General features: G+C 39.4%; 1 protein-coding gene and 1 non-coding gene across 7 annotated transcripts in view; one reads left to right on the top strand and one right to left on the bottom strand.

Moving 5' to 3' along the window:
- The window catches only part of CSNK1G1 (casein kinase 1 gamma 1), a 180625-nt gene that overhangs the window by 18039 nt on the left and 148783 nt on the right, over window positions 1-13803 (top strand). The gene's annotated exons all lie outside the window — the stretch shown is intronic.
- LOC135268771 (U6 spliceosomal RNA) lies at window positions 7159-7262 on the bottom strand. The gene has a single exon (XR_010337124.1). It is a non-coding gene; the product is annotated as a U6 spliceosomal RNA (small nuclear RNA).

The raw sequence follows: 13803 nt of genomic DNA, 5'->3' as shown, positions 1-13803 counted from the left end.
GAGCCACCGCGCCTGGCCCAATTTCCATATTTTCTAAGTGATTGCTGCACAGATTCACAGAACGGTTCCTTCTTTTCCTGTACTTGCTTTAAAAAAAAATTGTGGTAAGCTATAAATAACAAAATTTACCATTTTAATCATTTTTAATACCACAGATCTGCACAGTTAAATACGTTCACATTGTGTAGCCATCACTACCATTTATCTCCAGAACGTATTCATCTACTCCAGCTGCAATTCTGTTAAACATGAGTGTAGAAATAACTTTTTGAGCCCCTCCTTTCACTTCTTTTGAGTATATGCCCAGAAGTGGAATTGATGGATCATATGGTAAATTTATGTTTAATTTTTTGAGTAATCATCATACCATTTCTTTTTTTATAAGCATGTATTCCATTATGTTTACTTAATGTATTATTTTTCTTTCTTTCTTTCTTTCTTTCTTTCTTTTTTTTTTTTTTGAGACAGCCTTGCTCTGTCATCCAAGCTGGAGTGCAGTGCAGTGGCACAATCTCGGCTCACTGCAGCCTTTGCCTCCTGGGTTCAAGCAGTCTCCCGCCTCAGCCCCCCAAATATCTGGAACTACAGGCATGTGCCACCATACCCAGCTAATTTTTTTTTGTATTTTTAGTAAAGACAGGGTTTCACTGTGTTGGTCAGGCTGGTCTTGAACTCCTGATATCAAATGATCCGCCTGCTTCAGCCTCCTAAAGTGCTGGGATTATAGGCGTGAGCCACCGCACCCCGCCATATTATTATTTTTCTGTAGTTTACTTACATTATTTATACAAACTGTGATATTAGACGAAGCTAGTTATTTAAAGTTATTTCCCTGTTAACTATTTGTATAGACTGTGATATCTGGTGTTTACTTAGGTAAGAACTTTAAGGTTGGGGGCTCTAGGCCTCGGGAGCTCTGGGACCTGGGTCCCTGAAAAAAAAAAAAACTTTAAGGTTAAATAATTTTTTTTTTTGCCTGATAACTCAGAATTTAGCTGTTTTCATAAAATCAACAATATTACGTGCCTTAGTTCTCAAAAGTTACACAAATAGCCAGGTGTAGTGACTCATGTCTGTAATCCCAGCACTTTGGGAGACAAAAGCAGGAGGATTGCTTGAGCCCAGGATTTTGGGATCAGTCTGGGTAACATAGTGAGACCTCGTCTCTACAAAAAAATTAAAAAATTAGGCTGTATGCGGTGGCTCACGCGTGTAATCTCAGCCCTTTGGGAGTCTGAGGTGGGTAGATCACATGAGACCAGCCTGGGTAACATGGTGGAATCTCGTCTCTACTAAAAATACAAAAATTAGCCAAGCATGTTGATGCACTTGTATAATCCCGGCTACTCAGGAGGCTGAGGCATGAGAATCACTTGAACCTGGAGGCAGAGGTTGGTGTGAGCTGAGATCACACTGCACTCCAGCCTGAGTGACAGAGTGAGACTATGTCTCAAAAAAAAAAAAGAAAAAAAAAGTAAAATATTAGCCTGGAATGGTTGACCTTTGGGTTCTGAGTTTTTCTTTTCTTTTTTTTTTTTTGAGCTGGAGTCTCACTCTGTCTCCCAGGCTGAAGTGCAGTGGCGCAATCTTGGCTCACTACAACCTCCGCTTCCCGGGTTCAAGTGATTCTCCAGCCTCAGCCTCCTGAGTAGCTAGAACTACACGGGTGTGCCACTGTGCCCAGCTAATTTTTTTGTATTTTTAGTAAAGAGGGGTTTCAACATGTTATCCAGGCTAGTCTTGAACATCTGACCTCAAGTGATCCACCCACCTCAGCCTCCAAAAGTGTTTAGATTACAGGCATAAGCCACTGTACCTGGCCTGAGTTTTTCTTGCTGTAATTTTCCCATCAGTTTAAAATGCGTACAGAAACAGATCAATAATATGTAACCAGCTGGAATACTAGAAAACCTGGCATGCTCTTGAACTTTCTCCATGTACTCAAACACCTGCAAGTAAAGGCGCCATAAAACCAGAGAGCCTCAGAGGGGTTCATTGTCATTGTCTTTTTTCATCCTTAGATGATTTGTTTCCCACCTTTTTTCTCTATCTTAAAAGGAGGAACTAGAGCGGGCACCTATAATCCCAGCACTTTGGGAAGCTGAGGTGGGCGGATCATGAGATCAAGAGGTTGAGAGCATCCTGGCCAACATGGTGAAACCCTCTCTCTATTAAAAATTCAAAAATTAGCTGGGCATGGAGGTACCTGTAGTCCTGTAGTCCCAGCTATAGGAGGAACTAGAGAAAAAAAAAAAGAACTGAACTGTGGTCTAGGGTTTAGTGTGGTGGATGGAAGTGTGCTGATATGGGTGGAACTCTACAGTGTTTCACCACTGAGTCATTTCGCCCCTATTACATGTCTGTTTCTCTTTCCAGAGGTCTGTCACCTCTGAGAGGGTTCACAACACTGAGTTAACAGCTCTTATATGCGTTTCCTGGATGAGCCTTTTAAAATTAATTTTACTGGAGGGGGGGTTCCCTGTAGGGCTACTGCACGTTGAAATGAGTCAACTCCCTAGACACTCCCACTCAATGCCCAGTCACCCAGGGGTACCTTTTGACTGGGAAGAGCAAAATGCCTTTATTCTTTGAAACTAAGGAGTTCATTTTCTGATTTATCTACAAAAATGACAGTTCAGATCCCAGCACTTTGGCAAGGCCAAGGAGGGAGGATTGCTTGAAGTCAGGAGTTCAAGACCAGCCTGAGTAACATAGCATGATGTCGTCTCTACTAAAAAAAAAAAAACAAAAAAACAAACCCCTTGTGATGGCACATGCCTGTAGTCCCAGCTGCTTAGGAGACTGAGATGGGAGGATCACTTGAGCACAGGAGATCGAGGATGTAGTGAGCTTGATCACCATGCCACTGGACTCCAGCCTGGTGACAGAGAGAGACTCTGTCTCAGGAAAAAAGAAAAGAAAAAATGGCAGTTCAGTTCCTTATACAAATGTACAGAAAAGCCAATTGAGATTAATTTGGGAAGAAAAAGGCAGTGGAGAAGACTCTTTCAAATGCACCTACCAATCAGAATTAGGATCCTAAACAACTTTCTAGGGAAAGAATGAGCTCAGAATAAACCAATGGACCATCACCAAGTGGGAGGTCTGGAGCACAGGAGTAACTACCAGTTACACCTGAGAGAAGCTTGCGATTGGGGCCTTTCAGTGGGCCTTTCCTTGGAGAGTGGGGGGTCCTGAGTTTTCTCTGAGATCTTGCATTGGGTGTCAGTTTCTGATGATGAAAGAAGTCCAACTCTGTAAAATATTTAAAGATGTTTATTCTGAGCCAAATATGAGCGATGAAGACCTGAGGCACAGTCTCAAGAGGTCCTTCAGTATATTTGCCCACATACCATTTTCCACAGTGTCTGTAACATTTTACGTTTCCATCAGCAATGCACAAGGGTTCCAGTTTCTTCATATCCTTGCTGACGATTATTTTCTGGTGTGTGTGTGTTTTGAGTTGGAGTCTTTGTTATCCGGTGGAGTGCAGTGGTGCAATCTTGGCTCACTGCTACCTCCACCTCCTGACTTCAAGCAATTCTCCTGTCTCAGCCTCCTGAGTTTGTGTCACCATGCCCAGCTAATTTTTATATTTTTAGTAGAGACAGGGTTTCACCATGTTGGTCAGGCTTGAACTCCTGACCTGAAGTGATCTGCCTGCCTTGGCCTCCCAAAGTTCTGGGATTATAGGCATGAGCCACTGCGCCCGGCCTGGTGTTCTAATTTTAGCCTTTCTAATAGGTTCAAAGTGGTATCTCTGTTTTTGGTTTGTATTTCCCTTATCACTAGTGATGTTGAGCATCCTTTTGTTTGCTTATTGGCCACCTGTATATCCTCTGTAGGATTTATAGTTTTAGTTACTCCTTACCTTTAGGCTTTTGATCCATTTTGATTTTCACTTAATTTTTGTATAGAGTGAAGATAAAGGTCCAAGGCCAGGCTTGGTGGCTCATGCCTGTAATTCTAGCACTTTGGGAGGCCAAGGTGGGCAGATGACTTGAGGTCAGGAGTTCGAGACCAAACTGGGCAATATGGCAAAACTCTATCTCTACTAAAAATACAAAACAGCTGGGCATGGTGGCGTTCATCTGTAATCCTACCTACTCAGGAGGCTGAGGCACGAAAATCGCTTGAACCCAGAAGATGGGGGTTATATTAAGCCAAGATTACACCACTGCACTCCAACCTGGGCAACAGAAAAGATAAAGTCCAATTTTTTTTCATATGGGTTTCCATTTGTTGAAGAGACTGTTCTTTTCCTACTGAATACTCTTGATACCCTTGTTGAAAACCATTTGATCATAGATGTATGGGTTTCCTTCTGGACTCAGTTCTGTTTCATTGATCTGTATGTCTGTCTTTATGCCAGCACCAAACAATTACAATTATTATAGCTTTGTATAAATGTTGAAATCAGGAAGTGAATCTTCCAACTTTATTTTTCTTTTTGAAGATTGTTTTGGCTATCTGATATTCTTTGCAATTTCATACGAATTTTTAAAAATTTTATAGTGATTGCTATGTGGTTTGCAGTATTCATTGACAAGGAATTTATGTACATTTTCAAATAACACTGTACTTTATGGTTTGTGTAGGTACCCTTTAACAGAATACCCAGTGTCTTCCTCCTGTCAGTTATGACATTTTTGTGATTCATTTCACTTACCTAGAACCTATAATCACCCAATACATTGCTGCTGTTATTTTGAAGAAATTGTTACGTAATAGATCAGTTTAGACTAAGAAAAGTAAGATTTCATTTTACCTTCATTTCTTCCTTCTCTAAAATTACTTGTTTATGTAGATTCAAATTTTTTTGCTTTTCTTTTTTTTGTTAGATTCAAATTTTTTATCTATACCTTCTTCTCTATGAAGAGCTGCTTTTGACATTTCTCATAAGGCAGGTCTACTGGCAACAAATTCTCACAGTTCTTGTTTATCTGAGAAGGTCTTTATTTCTTCTTCACTTTTGAAGGATAATGCCATTGGATACCAAATTCTAGTTTGGTGGGTTTTTTTCTTTCTTTCAACACTTTATTTATTTTATTTTTTTGAGACAGAATCTCACTCTGTCCCCCGTGCATGAGTACAGTGCCGCAATCTCGGCACACTGCAACCTCTGCCTCCCAGGTTCAAGCAATTTTCCTGCCTCAGCCTCCTGAGTAGCTGGGATTACAGGCACCCGCCACCATGCCTGACTAATTTTGGTATTTTTAGTAGAGATGAAGTTTCTCCATGTTGGTCGGGCTGGTCTCAAACTTCTGGACTCAAGCGATCCACTTGTCTTGGCCTACCAAAGTGCTGGGATTACAGGCATGAGCCACCACGCCTGGCCATCTTTCATAAGTTTAAATAGTTAATTCCACTCTTCTTGCTTGTAGGGTTTGCGAAAATAAGTAATGTCTCTAGCAGTAGGATTTTGCTCCTGGACTTTTTTTTTCTGGAAAGCTGTGATTTTTGTATCTGCTTCTCTCTCCAGTTTATAGGGCAGTGGTTTGCCCTGTGACCTAAGTTTTCTAATGAATCTAAAAAGGGTTCTTGTTTTTTAGCTTTTTCATTTTCATTTTTTCTTGTGAGGATGGTATTGACAGCTTCCAAACCCTTTACATCTTGGAGCAGAAGTCTCCATATGAATTTTTGGAATAGCTTTTCCATTTCTACAACAAAGACTGTTAAGATTTTGAAAGGGAGGCATCGAATCTGTGGACGAGTTTGGGTAATACTGCCTTAACAATACTGATTCTCTCAATCCATGAACATAGGGTGTCTTTTAATTTAGATTTTGTTTAATTTCTTTCCCCAGTGTTTGCTAGTTTTCAATGTACAACTTTTATTCCTCCTTGGATACATTTATTCTTAAGTATGTGGGCTGGATGTGGTACCTCATACCTCTAATATTACTCTTTTTGATGGTATTGTAAATGGAATTGTTTTAGTTTCATTTTTAGATTGTGCATTACTAGTATATATGAAGATATACAGAGACATAACATGGATTCTATACTGAATTTATATATTAGGTCTAATAGCTTGTTTGTGTTTATTCTTTATGTTTTCTATATATAGGATGAAGTCATCTGCAAATAGAGAATTTACTGTTTCCTTTCTAATTTGGATGGCTGTTACGTCTTTTTCTTCCCTAATTGCTCTGGCTAGAACTTGCATTACAGTGTTGAATAGAAATGGCAAAAGAAGACATTCTTGTCTTGTTCTTCATTTTATGAGGAAAGCTTTCAGGCTTTCAGGATTAAACATAATGTTAATTGTGTTTTTTATAAAATCTTTTTGTCATATTGAGGAAGTTTTCCTTCTGTGTATAGTTTGAGTGATTTTATCAGGAAAGGGTATTGGATTTTGTCAAATGCTTTTTTCTTTTTGCATCATTTGAGATGGCCATATGATTATGATTTTTCTTCTTCATTCAATTAGTGCAGTAGGCCAGGTGCAGTGACTCACACTTGTAATTCTGGAACTTTGGGAGGCCAAGGCAGGAGGATTGCTTGAGTCAAGGAGTTTGAGACCAGCTTGGGCAACAAGGTGAGACCCCATCTCACTGAAAAACAAAAACAGAAACAAAGCCAGTATTGTTTGATTTTTATAAAGTGAGTCACCCTGGCATCTCTGGGATAAATCCCAGTTTGTTGTAATATGTAATCCTCTTAATAAATGGTTGGATTAGATTTGCTAGTAGTTTGTTTAGGATCTTTTGCATTTGTATTTGTAAGGCATATTCTGTCTATAATTTTCTTGTGATGTGAAGACAGAAGGTATCCCGTTTTCATATAATGAATTAGTATTCTCCCCTCTTGTTTTTTTGAAAGAGTTTGAAAAGGATTGGTGTTAATTATTCTTTAAATGTTTGTAAAGGCTGGGTGTGGTGGCTCACTCCTGTAATTTCAGCACAGAGGCAGAGGCAGGAGGATCACCTGGAGCTAGGAGTTTGAGACTAGCCTGTGCAACATAGTGAGATCTTATCTCTACTAAAGAAAAAAATTTTTTTTAATTAGCTGGACCTGGCAGCAGCATCTGTAGTTCCAACTACTCGGGAGGCTGAAACGGGAGGATTTCTTGAGCCAGTGGGTTCAAGGTTTCAGTGATCTATAATGGTGCCACTGTACTGTGGCCTGGGTTACAGAGTGAAACCATGTCTTAAAATAAAATATGGAATGCTTCACAAGTTTACATGTCATCCTTGCACAGAGGCCATGCTAATCTCTGTGTTGTTCCAATTTTAATATATGTGCTGCTGAAGTGAGCATGGGCTTTTCTTTTTGAGGTTTTTGACTATTGATTCAATCTAAGATTCATTTAGATTTTCTCCCTTCTTGAATCTGTTTTGGTACTTTGTGCATTTCTAGGACTTTGTGTCATCTAGATTATCTAATCTGTTGGTGTACAAATTGTTCATAGTATTCTAATACTTTTCATTTTTAAGATCTGCAGAATTGTCTCTATTTTCCTTTTGGAAGTTAGTAATTTGAGTCCTTTTTTAAAATCTTGGTCAGTCTAGCTAAACGTTTATCAATTTTGCTGATCTTTTCAAAAAACCAGCTTTTGGTTTGCCTGATATTTTTTTCTATTTTTCTCTTCTGTGTCTTGTTCATCTCTTCTCTGATCTTTCCTTCTGCTAGCTTTGAATTTATCTTGCTCTTCTTTTTCTGCTTGCTTAAGGTATTGATCTGGGATCTTTCTTATTTTTCATTCATTCATTCACTCATTCATTTATATATTTATAGAGACGAGATCTTGCTATGTCGCCTAGGCTAAAGTGCAGTGGCGTGACCGTAGCTCTCTACAGCCTCGAACTCCTGGGCTAAAGTGTTATCGTCCTGCCTCAGCCTCTATGTGCACTTAAAAAAAAAGTGTATTCTGCTTTTGTGGGTTGGAGTATTCATATTTGTTTAGCTCTAATTGTTTTATAGTATTATGTAAGTACACTCTTTCTTTATTGATCTTATGTCTACCTTTTTCTGTTATTCAAAGTGGATTGTAAAGTCTCTAACTATTGTAGACCTGTCAGTTTCTCCCTTCAATTCTGTCAGTTTTTAGCCTTATACATTTTGGTATGCTCTTGTTAGGTTTGTTTATATTATTGTCTTCTTGATTAATGGCCTTCTTTGTCTCATAACTATTTTTTTAATTAAAAGGCTTTAAAAAATTTTTTTTTTTAAGAAATGGGATGTCTAGCTCTGTTGCTGAGGCTGGAGTGCAGTAGTGCGATCACTGCTCATAGTAATAACTCTTGGGCTTAAGCAGTCTGCCTGTCTCAGCCTCCTCTCATAACAACTTTTATCTTAAATTTAATTTTATCTGGTACAAGTTGAGTATCCTTTATTTGAAATGCTTAGGACCAGAAGTGTTTCAGATTATGGATTTTTTTGGAATTTGGAATATTGCTAATATATAATAAGGTATCTTATGAATGAAAAATTCATTTCTGTTTTGTATATACCTTATGCATATAACCTGAAGGTAATTTTATAGCATATTTTTAGTAATTTTGTGCGTGAGACAAAGTTTGTGTATATTGAGCCATCTGGAAGCAAAAATGTCACTTTGTTTTTCTCTAGGCACTTTTTTTTTTTTTTTGAAGAGGCTGGTTGTGGTGGCTCATACCTGTAATCTCAGCACTTTGGGAGGTTGCGGCAGGAGGATCACTTGAGCCCAGGAGTTTGAGACCAGACTAGAGAACATAGTAAGACTTCATCTCTACAAAAAAAAATTTTTTTAATTAGCTAGGTGTGATGAAGTACACCTACTCAGGAGACTGAGGTGGGATGATCACTTGATGGCAGGACTTGGAGGCTGCAGTGAGCTGTGATCATGCCACTGCACTCTACGCTGTCTCAAAAAAAGGAAAGAAGGAAAGAAAGTAAAATGTCACTATCTCTGCCACCCATGTGGACAATCAGTGGTTGCTTGACATCACCATCATTCCTGACTATGAATTTAAATGCTACCAATAAGCATTCATTTTTGCCTAGACAGTCCTATCACATTTCCCTAATGTTTTCTTCTGTAGTTTCATAGTTTTGGGTCTTATATTTAAGCCTTTAATCCATTTTGAGTTGATTTTTGCATACAGTGAAAAATGGGTATGTAATTTCTTTCTTCTGCATATGGATATCCAGTTTTCCCAGCACCATTTATTTTATACTGATTGATTGAGATGGGGGTCTCACTCGGTTGCTCAGGCTGGAGTGCAGTGGTGTGATCATAGCTCACTGCAGCCTTGACCTCCTAGGGTCAAGTGAACCTCCTGCCTCAGACAAAGTGCTGGAATTATAGATGTCAGCCACCATGCCTAGTCTGTATTTCTTTCATTCTTTTTTTTTTTTTTTTTTGACAGAGAGTCTCACTCATTGCCAGGCTGGAATCTAGTGGCATGATTTCCGCTGACTGAAACCTGTGCCTCCTGGGTTCAAGTGATTATTCTGCCTCAACCTCCTGAGTGGCTGCGACTACAGGCATGTGCCACCACACCCAGCTAATTTTTGTATTTTTAGTAGAGATTGGGTTTCACTATGTTGGCCAGGATGGTCTCAATCCCTTGACCTCATGATCCACCTGCTTTGGCCTCCCAAAGTGCTGGGATTACAGGCATGAGTCACCGTGCCCAGCTGAGTTATGTTTTGCATATGGTGAGCGGTATGGGTGCAGTTTTATCCTTTTGCATATGGATGCCTGATTTTCCCAGTACCATTTGTTGAATAGGATGTTCTTTTGCCAGTGTGTATTTTTGTTGACTTTGTTGAAGATCAGTTAGATCTAGGTATGTAGCTTTATTTCTGGATTCTGTATTCCGTTTCTTTGAACTGTATGTTTATTTTTATGCCAGTACAATGCTGTTTTTGGTTACTATAGCCTTGAAGTATAATTTTAAGTCAGATAGTGTGATGCCTCACAGCTTTGTTCTTTTTGCCTAGGATTGCTTTAGTTATTTGGGCTCTTTTTTAGTTTCATGTGAATTGTAGGATTTTTTTTCTAATTCTGTAAAAAATGATGTTGGTAATTTGATAGGGATTGTGTTGAATCTGTTAATTGCTTTGGGAAGTGTGGTCATTTTAATGATACGAGTCTTCGAGCCTATGAGCATAGGATATATTTCCATTTGTTTGTGTCATCTATGATTTTTTTAGTGTTTTCTAGTTGTTCTTACAGATATTTTCACCTCCTTGATTAAATGTATTCCTAGGTATTTTATTGTTTTTGTGGCTATTGTAATTGGGATTGCCTTCTTGATTTTGTCTTCCACCAGATTGTTTTTGGTGAACAGAAATGCTACTGATTTTTGAATGTTAAATTTGTATCCTGAAACTTTACCAAATTTATTCATCAAATCTATGAGTTTTTTTTTTCTGGAGTCTTTAGAGTTTTCTAGATACAAGATTATATCAGTGAACAGGGACAACTTGACTTCCTTTTTTCCAATTTTGATGCCTTTTTTTTTTCTTGCCTGATTGCTCTGGCAAGGACCTCCACTACTATGATGAATAGAAGTGGTGAAGATGGGCATCCTTGTCTTGTTCCAGTTCATAGAGGAAGTGCTTTCAACTTTTCTCCATTAAATATGTTGGCTGTGGATTTGTCGTATATGGCCTTTATTATGTTGAGGTATGTTTTCTTATGCCTAGTTTGTTGACTTTTATCATGAAGGGATGCTTAATTTTACCAAATGATTTTCTGTATCTCATTAGATGATCAGATAATTTTTGTCCTTCATTTTGTTTATGTGATGTATCACATTTTATTGATGCATCCTTCCAGCACCCTTAAAAAAAAAAGAAAAGATGGGTTATCACTTTGTTGCACATGCTGGAATGCAGTGGCATGATCATAGCTCTCTACAGCCTCTAACTCCTAGGGTGAAAGGATCCTCTTTCTTCAGCCTCTGGTGTAGCCAAGGCTATAGGGAATAGTCATATTACCCATGCCCAGCTAATTTTTTATTTTTTATTTATTTATTTATTTTTATTTTTATTTTTATTTTTTTTTGAGACGGAGTTTCGCTCTTGTTACCCAGGCTGGAGTGCAATGGCGCAATCTCGGCTCACCGCAATCTCTGCCTCCCGGGTTCAGGCAATTCTCCTGCCTCAGCCTCCTGAGTAGCTGGGATTACAGGCACGCGCCACCATGCCCAGCTAATTTTTTGTAGTTTTAGTGGAGACGGGGTTTCACCATGTTGACCAGGATGGTCTCGATCTCTTGACCTCGTGATCCACCCGCCTCGGCCTCTCAAAGTGCTGGGATTACAGGCGTGAGCCACCGCGCCCGGCCTTATTTTTTATTTTTTGAGACTTGAGTTTCGCTCTTGTTGCCCAGGCTGGAGTTTAGTGGTGCAGTCTTCGCTCACTGCAACCTCCGCCTCTCTGCAGGTGCCTGCCACCACACCCAGCTAATTTTTTGTATTTATGCCCAGCTAATGTAAAAACCTTTTTATAGAGATCAGGGTCTCACTGTGTTACTCCGCTGCTCTTGAACATTTTTATATACACACACACACACACATATACACATATATATATATATATATATATATATATTTTCACTTTAGGTTCTGGGGTACTGTGCAGATCATGCAGGACTGTTGCATAGGTACATACATGGCAATGTGGTTTGCTGCCTCCATCCCCCTGTCACCTATATCTGGCATTCCTCGCCATGTTATTCCTCCCCAACCTCCCTACCCCTTGCTGTTCCTCCCCTATTCCCCCCAGTGTGTGATGCTCCCCTCCCTGTGTCCATGTGTTCTCATTGTTCAACACCCGCCTATGAGTGAGAACATGCGGCATTTGATTTTTCTGTTCTTGTGTCAGTTTGCTGAGAATGATGGTTTCCAGATTCATCCATGTCCCTACAAAGGACACAAACTCATTGTTTTTTATGGCTGCATAGTATTCCATGATGTATATGTGCCACATTTTCCTTGTCCAGTCTATCATTGATGGGCATTTGGGTTGGTTCCAGGTCTTTGCTACTCAAACTCTTGACCTCAAGCAGTCCTCCTTGGCCTTCCAAAGTATTGGTATTACAGGTGTGAGCCACTGCAGCTGGCCCTGGCATCATTCTTTTTTTTTTTTTTGATGGAGTTTTGCTCTGTCGCCCTGGCTAGAGTGCGGTGGTGCAATCTCTGCTTACTGCAACCTCCACCCCCTGGGGAGAATTCAAGCAATTCTCATGCCTCAGCCTCCTGAGTAGCTGGGATTACAGGCGTGCGCCACCAGGCCCGGGTAATTTTTTTATTTTTTGGGGAGACAGGGTTTTGCCATGCTGATCAGGCTGGTCTCAAACTCTTGGCCTCAAGTGATGTGCCCACCTCTGCCTCCCAAAGTGCTAGGATTACAGGCATGAGCCACTGCACCCAACTTCTGGCATCATTTGTTAAAGAGACCATCCTTTCCCCAGTGTATGTTCTTCTTGGTGCCTTTGTCAAAAATGACTTGGCTGTAAATACATGGATTTATTTCTGGGTTCTCTATTCTGTTCTATTAATCTATATGTCTGTTTTTGTTTTTTAAACATTTTTACGTATTTATTTATTTTGAGGCTGGGTTATGAGACTGGCTAAGTTTTGTATTTTTGGTAGAGACAGGATATTGCCATGTTGCCCATGCTGGTCTCGAACTCCTGGGCTCAAGTGATCCACCCACCTCAGCCTCCCAAAGTGCTGGGATTACAGGCATGAGCCACCGTGCCCAGCCCGTGTGTCTGTTTTTATGCCAGTACCATGCTGTTTTGGTTGCTATAACTTTGTAGTATAATTTGAAATCTGGTAATGGTGATGCCTCCAGCTTTGGTCTTTTTTCTTTTTTTATTCTTTTTTCTTATGATTGCTTTAGTTATCAGGTCTTTTGTAGTTCCATATGAATTTTAGGATTGTTTTTCTATTTCTGTGAAGAATGTCATTGGTATTTTAATATGAATTGCATTGAATCTGTAGATTGCTTTGAGTAGTATAGATATTTAACAATATTAATTCTTCTAATCCAGGATAATTATATCTTTCCATTTTTTGTGTCCTCTTCAATTTCTTTCATCAGTGTTTTACAGTGTGTTTTTGTAGAGATCTTTCCCTTCTTTGGTTAAATTTGTTTTTAGGTATTTTATTTTTTTGTTCTGTAGCTTTTTAAATTGGGATTATTTTCTTGATTTCTTTTTTAGATCATTATGGTGTATAGAAATGCTACTGGGTTTTTGGTGGTGGTTGTCGGGGAGACAGAGTCTTGCTTTGTCACCCAGGCTGGAGTGTAGTGGCCTGATCTCGGCTCACTGCAACCTCGCCTCCCAGGTTCAAGCAAGCCTCGTGCCTCCACCTCTCTAATAGCTGGGATTACAGCTGTGTGCCACCACATCTGGCTAATTTTTGTACTTTTTGTAGAGACAGGGTTTTGCCATGTTGCCCAGGCTGATCTTGAACTCCTGGCCTCAAGTGATCCAGGCACCTCAGCCTCTCAAATTGTGGGAATTACAGGCATGAGCCACTGTGTTCAGCCACTGCTGGTTTTTATGTTAATTTTATTGTGGTTTTGGTATGTTTACTTTACTGTATTTATTGGTTTTAATGGTTTTTTTTGTCTGGAGTCTTTAGGTTTTCCTAAATATAAGATCATGTCGTCTGCAAACAAGGATAATTTTGCTGCTTCTCTTCCAGATTGTATGTCCTTTATATCTTTCTCATCTAATTCCTCTGGCTTCGAATTCCAGAATGTTGAATAAAATGGCAAAACTGAGCATCTTTGTTGTTTTCCAGATCTTGGATCTTTTATTTTTCCCTGTTGGGTCTGATAATAGCTCTGAGTT

The sequence above is a fragment of the Aotus nancymaae genome, unplaced genomic scaffold (assembly GCF_030222135.1).
Source record: "Aotus nancymaae isolate 86718 unplaced genomic scaffold, 86718_ANA_hifiasm-v0.15.2.pri h1tg000041l, whole genome shotgun sequence".
Classification (NCBI taxonomy): Eukaryota; Metazoa; Chordata; class Mammalia; order Primates; family Aotidae; genus Aotus; species Aotus nancymaae.
This window is presented reverse-complemented; position numbering and strand designations above follow the sequence as displayed.